The sequence below is a fragment of the Adiantum capillus-veneris genome, chromosome 12 (assembly GCF_014529385.1).
Source record: "Adiantum capillus-veneris isolate H3 chromosome 12, ASM1452938v2, whole genome shotgun sequence".
Lineage (NCBI taxonomy): Eukaryota > Viridiplantae > Streptophyta > Polypodiopsida > Polypodiales > Pteridaceae > Adiantum > Adiantum capillus-veneris.
In genome coordinates this window covers 158,810,707-158,824,228 of record NC_140942.1, presented here as the reverse complement: position 1 = coordinate 158,824,228, position 13,522 = coordinate 158,810,707, and the positions used below count along the sequence as shown (strand labels likewise).

General features: G+C 44.5%; 1 protein-coding gene across 2 annotated transcripts in view; it reads right to left on the bottom strand.

Annotated features, from left to right (window-relative positions):
- LOC147446766 (zinc finger CCCH domain-containing protein 37-like) overlaps positions 1-13,522 on the bottom strand; it is a 92,877-nt gene that overhangs the window by 29,696 nt on the left and 49,659 nt on the right. The window lies entirely within an intron of this gene.

The window sequence follows — 13,522 nt, the reverse complement described above, 5'->3', positions numbered from 1 at the left end:
ACTGTTTTTATGTACACAAATTGAGGTTTATGTACGCCTTTTGTGGGTTTATGCAAGTACGCATTGGGGATACTTGTTAATTGCTGAAATTTTCAGCACATTGTATGCAACGTGCTGTACATTGTGATCACTAGAAATTTTCAGATTTTGTGTAGACACTTTCTGCTGCATTTTTATCCGTGCAAATGGCCTCTACTTCCTCGTCGTCTGATGCCAAGAGCTTGATGGAAATCAAGCGATTTGACGATACAGGTTTCGACCTATGGCAGGACAGGATGCAGGGGATTTTGTTCCTCAAGGATTGTGAGGACGCCCTTTTGGCTGTAAAGCCTGAGGATATGCCGGATGAGGATTGGGCCAAGCTCAACAAGAGGGCAAAGGCCTACATCAAAATGGCTGTGACCGATGACATTCTGGTGGACATAAAGGGCTTGGACAGTGCACATGCAATTTGACATAAGTTGAAGGCCACTTATGAGAATCCCACCCCTGTGAATTAGGTGCATTTGATGCGCAAACTGGTGAACATGATGCTTGACGAAGCCAAGTCGGCTTCTAAGCACTTAAGTGCTTTCACCAGTGTTATGAGTCAGCTACAGGACACTGGGCTTCAACCTTTTGATGACAAGTTGAAAGCCATATTTTTGTTGATGACTTTGCCAGACTCTTGGGAAACGCTTGTGGTTTCTTTAAGTAATAGCCCCAACCTCACATATAATGGAGTGCGAGGCTCCATCTTAAATGATGGAAATTAGACACAAGTCTAGTGGTCGGGAAGGTGGCAGTTCTGCTTACAATGCGAGAGGCAGAAGTCAGAAGCAAAATACAGGTACCAAGACTCAAAACAGGAGCAAAAGCAAGTCTAGGGATAAGGATGTGACTTGTTATCAGTGTAGCAGAAAAGGCCATAAGAAGCTAGATTACAGGTATTTCAAGAAAGAGCAAGAAAGAAAGAAGGAATCACAGGAGAAGAAGAAGACAAAGGATAAGAAAGGGGAAAAATCAGCAAGCGCCTCCTCCAAGGATTCGGAGACTGTCAATGTATCCTCTAGTGTGGTTATCACAGAGTTATCCGACAGTGAGGAGATCTTGGTTGCAGCTTCATGCCCCTCATATTTTGTTGTAGCAAATGCAGAAGACATGCTTATCTCACGTAGAGATGTCCTTGATGCATTGCTAAGTGCAAATGATGGCCTTACACAGTCTTGGATAGTAGATTCGGGTGCCTCATTTCATGTGACTCCATCTGTGGAATGTTTTGCTTCTTATCATGCAGGCAAGTATGGCAAGGTTTACCTTGGGGATAACCATGCTTGTGACATTGAAGGAATGGGCACTGTGCGCTTGACATTAAACAATGGCCAAGAGTTTATGCTTAAAGATGTAAGGTATGTACCAGGCATCAAGAAGAGTCTATTGTTTGTTGGCCAGATGAATGCACAGGGTTATACAACCATTTTTTATGGGGGTTCATGGAAGTTGCTTAAGGGATCAATGCTCATTGTCAAGGGATGCAAGACTTGTACATTGTACTATTTACATGGCAAAGCTTTGCCTGGCAAGTTTCTTGCAGTGGCCGAAGTTGCTTCTCATTTGGAGTTGTGGCACAAAAGACTTGGCCATATGAGCCAGAAGGGACTTGATGTGCTCTCCTCTTTGAAGAGGGTTGATGTAAAGGGCACCAAGTTAGATTTTTGTGATGACTGTTTGTATGGTAAACAAAAGAAGTGTTCTTATTATTCTGGTGTCTCGCGCAAAGCTAATGCTCTTGATTTAGTTCACTCCGATGTATGTTCAATGCCTGTTAAGTCTTTTGGTGGTGCATCATACTTTGTTACATTCATTGATGATTGCACTAGGAAAGGCTGGGCATATTTGTTAAAGAATAAGAGTGAGACATTTAATGCATTTAAGAGGTTTCATGCTTTTGTGACCACGAAAAAGGGTAGTAAGCTTAAATGTCTGAGATCTGACAATGGGGGGGAGTACACGTCTACTGAATTTCAGCGTTATTGCGAAGAATATGGGATTAAAAGGGAGTTGACAGCCCCTTATAATCCATCTTCTAATGGTGTGGCTGAGAGGTATAACCGTACTTTATGTGAGAGTGTGCGTTGCATCATGCATGTTGTCCACGGCTAATCTCCCTCATGGGTTTTGGGGAGAGGCTTTGAAAACTGCAGTTCATGTATGCAATCGCTCTCCTAACAGTACGCTGAAAAATGACATTCCAGAGGAGGTTTGGTCTGGCAAACCTGCCTCTTATGATCATTTGAGAGTGTTTGGCTGCGAGGCTTTTGTCCATGTTCGTAATGACTTGAGGACAAAGCTAGATGCCAAGTCCATCCAAGGACTCTTCCTAGGTTATAGGAAAGAGGGTGAAATGGGCTACAGGATATGGTTGCCTCAGTTTAAGAGGGTTGTACGCAGCCGAGATATAGCGTTCAATGAGGCTAAATTGCTGAAAAATGCTACATCTTATGAAATTGACAAGAAATCGGTCAAATTTCAGCCTCTCTTGCCACCTATTGATGTTGAAAAAGAGCCTCAGGATGCATTACCGCAAGCTGAAATTAATAATCAGCAGGTTAACCTTGAGCCAGAAGAGGTAGGACATGATTTAGATGCTCCAAATGAGGATGGACAGCCACCTGTCATGCAGCATGAGCATGCTGAAAATGAGTTGCCTCCTGATGTAGAACCTGTGCCTGAGAATGTAGATCATTGGGTACGCAGGCCTACTCGTGTCAGAAGGTTGATACAGCGCTTTGACCCCTCTTTGCATCATGTTATGTTGACAGATGAGGGAGAGCCTCTTACGTATAAAGAGGCAAAGACATGTGAGTAGCAGTAAGTGGGAGCTTGCAATGCAAGAGGAAATAAAATCCTTGCATGCAAACAATACTTGGGATCTTGTGCCATTGCCTAGAGGAAGAAAGGCTCTTCCTAACAAATGGGTTTACAAGGTCAAATGTGTTGATGGAAAGCCCAAGTATAAAGCAAGGTTAGTTGCCAAAGGGTATGCACAGAAAGAGGGGATTGACTTTCAAGAGATCTTTTCTCCTGTTGTAAAGCTTACGACATTGCGTGTCCTTTTTTATCTCGCTGCAATGCTTGACTTAGAATTGAATCAAATGGATGTAAAAACAGCTTTTCTTCATGGTGATATTGATGAAGATATCTACATGAAGCAACCTGAGGGTTTTGTAGTTCCTGATAGAAAGGAACTTGTATGCAAACTCAGAAGGGCACTGTATGGTTTCATCACGTCAGTGGTACAAAAAGTTTGATACTTTTATGTTGTCTCAAGGCTTTAAACGCAGCCATTCAGACCATTGTTTGTATACAAAGAAGGATAATGATGGAAGTCCTATAATCCTTGTGCTATATGTAGATGATATGTTGATTGCTGGGAAGCATAAGTCTACCATTGATGCTCTTAAACGTCAGCTGAATTCAGCTTTTGCAATGAAGGATTTAGGTGATGCTGAGCACATCTTAGGCATGAGAATCAAGAGGGATAGAAAGCTGAAATTGCTCTTCTTATCTCAAGAAAAGTACATTGCTAAAGTACTTGACAGGTTTAAGATGGCTGAAGCTAAGTCACTTAGAGTACCTTTACCTCCACACACAAAACTTAGAAAAGCCGATTGCCCAAAGGATGACCTGGCAATGAATGCTATGAAGGGAATCCCTTACGCATCAGCTTGTGATTCTCTTATGTATGCTATGGTTGCCACTCGTCCCGACATTGCCCATGCGGTGGGAGTTGTTAGTAGATACATGTCCAATCCCGGAAAAGCACATTGGGAAGCTGTGAAATGCATTCTGAGATACTTGTCAAGTACACAATCTAGTTGTATATGCTATGGCAAAAAGTGACCTGAAGTTGCAGGGCTATTGTGATGCAGATATGGCAGGTGACTTGGATACCAGGAAGTCCACTAGTGGCTATGTGTTTGCTATTGCTGGTGGTGCTGTCTCTTGGTGTTCACAACTGCAGAAAATTGTGGCATTGAGTACTACTGAGGCTGAATATATTTCAGCCACTTTCAGCCACTGAGGCTTCTAAAGAGGCCATATGGTTGGGCAGACTTGTCAAAGAGCTTGGTATGCCTGCTAGTACTCGTGTCTTGGGATGTGAAAGCCAAAGTGCTGTCTATTTGGCCAAGAATGCCATGTTTCATGCACGGACAAAGCAAATTGATGTGCGATACCACTTCATACGACAGGTATTGGAGAATGGTCTAGTCACCTTGACTAAGATTCACACACAGGATAACCCTACAGATGTTCTCACCAAGAGTCTTGCTAAGGCTCAACATGAGCATTGCATACAGCTGGTGGGAGTTGGTTAACTTAAAGGCGTCATTTATGCCTTTAAGTGGGAGGTTGTTGGGTTAAAGGCCTAAATAACCCCTTTTTGTACATTTGTATACTTTGTCCAGGTTCATATTGAACCTGGACACATTTTTTAAAGGTCACTTATAATAAAAGTGGGAAAACCCAAAACTTACTTGTTGAGTTTTCCCCAAAAACGTGAGCTCTCTCTCTCTCCCTCTTCGTTCTGCTAGCGCTTCCCTTCTGCAGCACAGTGCCTCCGCTTCAAGCCTCAAGACCTGCACATCTTCGCGTGCTCTATCACTTGCACACACCGCCGCACGCTCATCACACCACACGTACAAGGTCCGTGCAATTATTTGATTTTGTGACTGTTGATTTTTCTTTAGGAATCAATTATGTGTCTTGCCTTATCACAGAGCAACAATTTTGCACAAGTATCTAATTTGCGACGGTTGATTTGTCAATTATTTGTCTTACCTTATCGCATAGCAACAATTATGCATGACACACACGATGCATTAACGAGTGGTCATTCATGAGAGTATCAATGCTACGGCTCGTCCTAGACATCGGACTCCAGGGAGGTCTGTCCACTGGCAACCTGCTCCTTTTGAAAATGATTAACCCCCCCCACGGTTTAAACAACATATTCGTTTGAACAAAGGATGGGGACAGACTATGGTGGCGACGCTAGTGGTTGAGCATCAGCCTCTCACTTCGGGCGCCTGAGTTCCAACCTCGCTGGTGAATAGTCTTCAATGATGTTTTATCACCTTCTTGGATTGAGCATTTGGCCTTTTGTGCAAACCAAGGCGCTTGGGAAAAAAACTAAGTGTCGAAACTTGACCTGCTGAACTGGCTCAACAAGTCAACACGAACGCCACTTGGACGACTCTCAAGGGTGTCACATCCTTGAGAGTCCGATATTTAAGAGAGAGCCCAATGCTACATTGAAAAAGATTGAACGGTTCTTTTATTGACCAAAGACATATAAGGATGTGTATAATTATGTGACAAAATGTGTTGTATATCAAACAGATGAAAGTCTCATTATCTCTTTCTGCTGAGCCGCACTAACCCTGTACGGAGGCTTATTTGGTCGGCTATTGCCTAGCACCAAATCTATCGCATGGTCCTCGGGTCTCTCTGGCGGTAATTGAGACGGTAATGAATCGGAAAAACAATCACTATACTGTTGTAAAAACATTGACCTTTCTTTATCTAGCACAGATAAATTTGATTCATCACAATCTGACACTTCACGTGCAAAAACCAAGTACGTAGAAGATGCTTTTTCATTATAGAAGTAATAGCAGAAACTGATACAGTGGGAATAGACTCTCCTTTAAGCTTTACATCCAGAATGTGAGTCTTTCCCCTGCTCTGTACAGTGATCTTTTTGTTGTAGGCATCCATGATTCCCTGTACACGAAATAACCAAGGAATACCTAACAACACATCACATCCACCCAGTGGCATGATGTAAAATTCTTCAGCATCTACATAGGACTGGATATGTAGACGCAACTTTCCGATGATGGGTGTCACAGCCTCTGTATGGCCAGGACATGCCAAACCTGCCTCTGTTGTATACCCCATCTCTTCAGGTCTGATTCCCAACTTTGAAGCCAATTCTGGGGAAATGAAGTTGGCTTTGGCACCTGGATCAAAGAAGATAAGCACTGTTTGATCCCTGACCTTTCCCCATGCTCTGCAAAGCTCACTTGCATCTGAATTTGGCTTGTCGCCAACCATATTTGGCACTACACCAGCCATGGGCTTCTTTCCTTTCCTATCCTCCTTGTCTTCAAAATCAGCTCGCCTTTTCTTTGTAGGACAATTGTAAGCAATGTGACCAGGCTGCTCACAGATAAAGCATTTGTTCTCTGACCTCAGGATCTTCTTTTGCTCTTCCGACTTGCGAGGAAAACGTTTTTGCCATTTCTTTGCTGGTCCCTTTTCTGATTCAGCCGTAGCTTTGCCTTTCCCTGCGTTGGCTGGCTCCTGAGTCCCTTTTGGAACCTCATTGGGAACGTGCTTCTTCGTTGAATTTTTCTTGGCTGATCCTTCCTTGACGCCAGTATTAAATTCACAATCTTCTCCCTTGAGCAAACCATTGCCAGTGTTTGCTACCTCGATGAGCTGCGTCAAAGTAGTGACTTTGGTCTTCGTGCAATACTTTCTCAATCCTTTGGGTAGGCCACAACAGTATTTTTCAATCTGTTCTGTCAATGGCACAAACCTATAGGAAGTTACTGGAAGTAGAGCTTTCCAAAACTTCCGATTGTAGTCATCCAGATTCTTGCAAGTAGCAGCATTAAGTCGGTGCCATTCTGTCATGACATCTGCTTCAAAGTCATCAGATAACCATGCCGCTGTAAAAATCTGCTTGAAGTAAATCCATGTGGACGGAGCTTGCCCTTGCAACAATAAAGTTGTCCACCATTGTCCCGCATTCCCTGTCAAGAAAGTGGCTGCCTTGCGGACCTTTGAAGCCTCTGTAAAGTTTCCCCCTGCATAGGCCTTGTCAAGCTGTTGGAGGAATGAGAGAGCCTTCTTCCTGTCATCAAACCCTGTAAAGGTCGTGAATGTCACACCTTTGCCACCTTCTTTGTACGGAGTTGGCCTCTCCAGCGGTGTTAAGTTGTCATATGGAAGTGACTGAAACATGGGAACACTGTTAGGGTTCATCTGTGTTCCTTGGCCGCTATTAAGTTGACCTGAAAATGCCATATTTGGCTGTTGATTTATTATTCCAGCTATACCAAAATTTGCCTATGGCATCCCAAATTGGCCCTGAGTGCTTTGAAACCCTTGTAGCATGCCCGTGACACCATACATGGGGTTAGGCATCATTGTTTGAGCACCCCCGAACACTTCCTCGCATGCAAAACTGATTTCCAAGTGCATGACCAGCCATGCTCTGGAATACCGATCCACCTCCAAAATAGCCAGGGTGTACTGAAGGTGGTGGGAAGACTTGTTGCATAGCCTGTAGGTTGCTTCCCTGCCCATTAGAACCAGCTATAGGCTGCTGAAAAGTGGCTGGCTTAACTGGTACAGCTTGAAAGACTAGCATCTCAACCACCTGTTCTTGCACCTTAGGCACAGGTTGTGGAGACTGCATGTTCTCCGTCAAGTGTACAGGTGTTTCCATTGACTCTGTAGTATGAATCACCTGTGCTAGAGCCTTAACAGGCTTTTGAATATGATCCAGTGACCCAACTTGCTGAGACGGAAGAGGAGGTTGCAGAAAGGCTAAAAACCTCGGGTTCTGCATTACTTGTGTGAACATAGCCACAGAAGTAGCCAACTGGGTCTTGAATATATCATCATCCGTCTGTGGAGGTCTTGAAGACTCACCCACTTCATGTGTCTGTTGACCCTGTGAGGAGGAAACCTCTTCAGTCACATCATCTCGTCTGTCAGCCATAATTGCAATTCTATGATCCCCTGTGTCTTCAAGCCCAAATTGACCAAGGCTCACTTCTATGGAAAAAAGTAATTTAATCCCCGCGATGGAACCATGAAACCGGCCTGTACTTTCAAAAAGGGCGGTAGACCTTAGACTTAAACCTTATTTGCTTTCACCATTTAATTTGTTGCCCACTTCACCTGTACTTTCAAGACACAAAAAAGGGGAAAGGGATACGGGCTGCTAGAATGCACCTGTATGAGAAGACCGACACCAGATTGGCCCCTAACTTAGGCGCCCCTTTCGGTATTTCTTTATTGTTTAAAAGAGGGAATAAACGTTGTGGTTCCCTACAAGCTGCCCCGCACAAGCTTGGCTGAATTTCAACTGTTCCGGCCCAATTTCGGTAACATAACTGTACTAGGACCCTTCACGGTCAGTATTCCCACGCATTGAATGACTTTCCCGACGCATACGAGCACTTTGCAAAACCTGGCAAGAATCTGCAGCACGCTGAATTCTCTGTTTTCAGCCCCGAAAATGCGCCAGATCACCTGTACAGCGGTCCCCTCGCGTCCCCGAACCTCTTGGGGGTGTTAGGGTCCGTTTAGGGCCGAAACACTAAACCTGCAAAAATACACAGCAGGCTGTAATTTACTGTTTCGGGCTCCGTTTCGCGTGCCGGTCTCATCCGTAGCAAGTCCTCGAGCTCCCGCACCTGTAGGGTTCCTTGCCCTTTGAATCGGACGAGATTTGTGACGTGAAACCTCTCCGAATTCACCTGTACCTGCGGGGGATTAGCCGCTAGCTAATCCAGTACCTGTGCAAGAGGCTCTTGCCTCGGCAATCGCGCATGAACCCACACAACTGTACATTGGTCAATTGAAAAGCCCACTAGAGGCGCATAACATACTGCCATAGAGGAGAGAGAGGGCAGTGCGTAGCGTGCAGGACATCACTCCTGGCACCGCACTGTACATAAGAGGGAAAGGAAGCGCTCCATAGCTCTTAACCTGTGACAAAAACTGCAAATGAGCCCCTCTCCCCTTCAAATTCAGCGCCACCTTCTCTTGCATGAGGAAATTGCACAAAAATGTGCCACTTGGCACATTTACAAGTCATTTCCCGTTTCGGGGTTGCCGCCTAAAAATCTCCTGACCGGTTGCCCAGTTGACTTCGCGGCAGAGTTGTAAAATGTTCCCCTAGTCATACCGGAGGTAATGACGCGGACACATTTTCAGGTCCCAAAATAGCAGTTCCCTAAATTTTAGGAGATGCTGCCATTGTATCTTTCTAGATCATCTGACCCCCTTTGTACATTGTGGCCACACCCAGAACTGAAATGTAGCCTCTGTAGCAAAGGATTCCACTTTGGCTAGTCAATGACCCCACTTTGGCTAACCATAGTCCTTGTCCAACCTTAGTGCTCTCTTGCCCTCCGGCCTGGACTCCCTCTGAACAGTTCCACACTAGCTATGCAAAGCAAAGCAGTTAGATTTCCCGAGGGGTGTTTCCAAAAAGTGAAAGTAAATAAATAATAAGAAAGAAATCAACAAAAAAGATAGATAGTAGTCACACGCTGGTGACAAAGGCTCACAAGTCTTATTCTCGTCACGCTAACAAGCATCGTCAGGATGTAACTATCAAGGAAGGGGATTGGGTCTATCTTAGGATCATGAAGCAACATCTCAAGCAAGTAGGAAAGAAGTGTCCAAAGTTCTCTTTTTGTATGTATGGTCCTTTTCCGGTCATTAAAAAGATAAATGAGGTTTCTATGAAAATTGAAGTTGGCTAACTCATGGTCAATGCACAACGTTTTCCATGTTTCTTGGTTGAAGTTGTTTCGAGGAGACCCACCAAATGACATTTCTCAAGAAGAACCCAAGATCATTGATGAAGTAGAAGTCATGGAACCGGAGCAAATTTTGATGCATCGGTTTCACGATGGATCAAAGAAGCACGCACGACAATACCTTTTTAAGTTCAAAGATCGACGAACCCACGAGGCGGTGTAGGTTGATGAAGCATTTTTCACAAATTACCCTGAGTTGTGGCAGATTACAAAGAAGCCATGCAGCTTGGTACCCGTACCTCACCTTGAAAAGAGAGAGATGTCACGTGCACATCTAACGCTATGTGCATGTGGACAAGTTGTTCCTACTTCTAGGGTTTAGGAAGCCTAGGAAGTGTTTTGGCACCCTTGTGAGCCTTTACACAGACCGTGCATGTCCAGGCACTTAGAGTAGCTGCATACCCTCTGATTGCACACCTAGCATGAGCATTTTTTACCACTACATGAACCCAAGTTGCAGTGCATATGAACCATCTCTTAAAGGGTCATTTTATTAAAGTCATTTTTTAATTAATGAATCGTGGGGCTATCATAGAGGCTGCTCGACCCACTTGTTGACACCTATAAAGGGAGGGAAGGGGCACATAAAGAAAGTAGAAGACCAGCAGAGAGCACAGTGCAGGCAAGCAACAGGCCCTCTAGCGTTTTTCTCAGCAGCAAGCCTCAACGTTTTCAGCAAGCATCAATGTTTTGCAGACTTCAGATCAACGTTTTCAACACTTGGTGTTTTTACCCAACAGATCAGCCCGAGCCTCGTGGTCTACATGGTCCCGCACCCGATCCCCCGCCGGATTCCCCAAGCGCCATCAGTTCAGCGAGCGTTTTCAGATTCCAATCCACAATTTCAGATTTCAGCCCATCAGTTTTCAACATAGCCTCGACGTCGCCAGTCGTCACCCATTGAGACGTCATCCTGAGCTTACACCATCATTCACTTCCGCTGCACATTGCAATGAACACATTTCTTTGATCCCCTAGCCTCCTCAAATGTAGATTTCCAACCCGAAATAGCCAGCATAATCCTTTGACTTGCTCTCTCTCCGACGATGCTTTTTTCGACTTCATCAATTCACTGATTTTCATCTCAAGAGCTGTCACGTGACACATCCAACCCTATGTGTCCGTGGACAAGCTACAGCACGACAAGGGTTCAGTCAATCCAGTCAATCTAGATTTAGAAGTGATCTGGCACTTTTGTGAGTCTATTCGTAGATCGTGCATGCCCAATCACTTAGTGTAGATGCATATCCTCTGGTTGCACACAGCATGATCATAAGCATCCCCATCAGATTCCATCAAGGGAATTTTCCGGTGCATTTAGCCTATTTTACCTTATTTTGGCATTTTTCACTTATGAATTTAAGTGACTTTCCAACAAAAGTAGGTAGGGCAATTTGGGTAAGAAAATATATAAGCAAACCAAAGTTAGCACTAAATGGCAGAAGAAGCAACAGGAGCCAAGCTCAGCAGGTAACTTCTCAGCAAGACCAAGCCTTGGTGGATTCCCTCCAAGCAGCAGATTCCCCCTCATCCCAGCGTTTTTGGAAAGCAAGCCTCAGCCTTGGCGATTTTGCATCAGCAGTCATCGCCATAACTCCCAGCCACTAGCGCTTGCATCAGCATCATCATCCATCACCGGAAAGCAGACAAGCTAGCGTTTTTTAGTTCCAACAACCTAGCGTTTTTTACAGATTCAGCCTGGCGTTTTCATGAAGATTCAGCCCCCTAAAAAAGCAGTAAGATCAGCCCATAAAGAAGTAGCAGACTCGGCCCGGAAAGACCATCAGTTTTCAGCCTTTAGGAACCTCAGTTTTCAACCCTATACCTGCTTTTTAGCGTCAAAGAACCACAGAAACAGCCCCCCAAATCAGCGTTTTTGGACTTGTAGCAGATTTCAGCCCATAGCGTTTTTGGACAACAGATAAAAGATTGCAGATTTCAGCCCTTAGGTCGGTCTCGTCGTCCCCGTCGTCATCGCCGACATAGCCTAGACTTGCATCAGTCACATGCATACAGTTTGTACCAGATTGTGCAATCATAAGTAGACCACTCTCACCGACGAGAGTGGGGCCTTCGGAGGAGGGTTTTACAACGTCTCTGGTGTCGTATCTCTCTTCTCTCTCTATCTCTCAGTCTCATACACTTGCACGCACAGTGTCCATTCACTTTGTTTGTGATCATAGCACTCTCTCATTAAGAACGGAAGGCTCTACCTTCCATAAGAACAAAAGGAACCTTGAGCACAGTTCGGAGCACTCATCTTGATCAAAGCGCAAACATTCATTCCGTTGCACCTAACAAGAGCTTTGTTCAACTCTTCCTTGGAATAAAGCTTCTGCTTTTCTGCACTTGGCTTGGCCTTGGTCTTCATTGCTGACTTGATCAGTGTTCTTATGGTCTTTTGCCATCTCACGCCTTGCAGAAGACTCCCCTTGAAGTTGTCGCTTGTAGTCTGATCTGTCAAGATCTTCTACTAAAGGTCAGCCATGGTCCTCTCCAGACTCATCAAAAGAAGGCTTGCCCTCATTAGAATCTCCGTTGATGCGCTATGTATCCCCACTGGGATTTGAGTGCTCTTCATCATCCCGCAAAACAATAGTAGGTCGGATGTGTTCCTCTCCGTCGGATTCACTGTTGGAACCCATGTGTGCTCCAAAAAGTTGGATCGGATCCTCCTTAGGAGAAAAATCGTATGAGCTTTGATACCACTGTAATAACTGGTGTCACGTGCACATCTAACCCTATGTGCACGTGGACAAGCTAACTCCTACTTCTTGGGTTTAGGTCAACGTAGGAAGACTTAATGGCACCCTTGTGAACCTGTACACAGGACGTACATGTCCAGGCACTTTAGTGTAGTGTTTAGGCCATAGTGGTCTCAAAAGGTCCCGTATGTTTTGTACGTATATGAAGATGTACGGTACTAAACCAACTTTAAAAAATTGAGATGTACGACGACGTCACGTAGGTTCAAAATAAAAAAAACAAATAATTCTTAAGTCTGCCTAGGCCCTTGGATTTAAACTTTACTCTTAAAGAAACCCATTTGTACAAATTACAATTTACGATACTGCAATGTAAAGAGAACGAGCATTACATAGACCAAAATGATAAGTAGAGAATCAAGATGATAGAAAAAAGTGGAGGGACAAGGGGTTTCAAAGTACTCAACAAGTGGAGACAAAATGGAGAGACTAAAGTAACAAGTCTAATAGTTTCTAGTCACTAGTTCTCTCATCATTTATGAAAGCCAACCCCACTTTTTCTTTGCAATCTTGTGCTCCTAGTGCTATCTAGTATACAACAAGTATTTTTTAACACGCGTCCCTTGATCCGTCCCTTGTTTTGCCACGTCCCCGTCCCTGTCCCCATGTGACTATGCCTTAAACTCCTTGGTTTTCTTACGCGTCCCTTGATCCGTCCCTTGTTTTGCCACGTCCCCGTCCCTGTCCCCATGTGACTATGCCTTAAACTCCTTGGTTTTCTTACGCGTCCCTTGATCCGTCCCTTGTTTTGCCACGTCCCCGTCCCTGTCCCCATGTGACTATGCCTTAAACTCCTTGGTTTTCTTGTTGATATGGTCATTGTCAAAAGAGGACGACCTCTCCTCCTTTAAACGGCTAGATGTCTTCCATGCCTTCTAGACTTTGTTTCAAAAACCTTCTTCAAAATAATCTTGTCTTAGGTGCTTAGAAATTGAAGAAGCTTCTTAGCACCCTCGAACACTTCAAATGGCATCTTTCCCATGTGTCGTTGTAGGCAAACTCCACCAAGGGCAAAAACTTTTCCCATTTAATCTTCTGATCCAAAGAAGAAGACTTCGACAAATTCAAAACCATTGAATTGGCTATTTCCAAATTGCCCATCTGTCTGTAGGTGGAACGAGGACGAGAACAGTAACCACGTGCCAA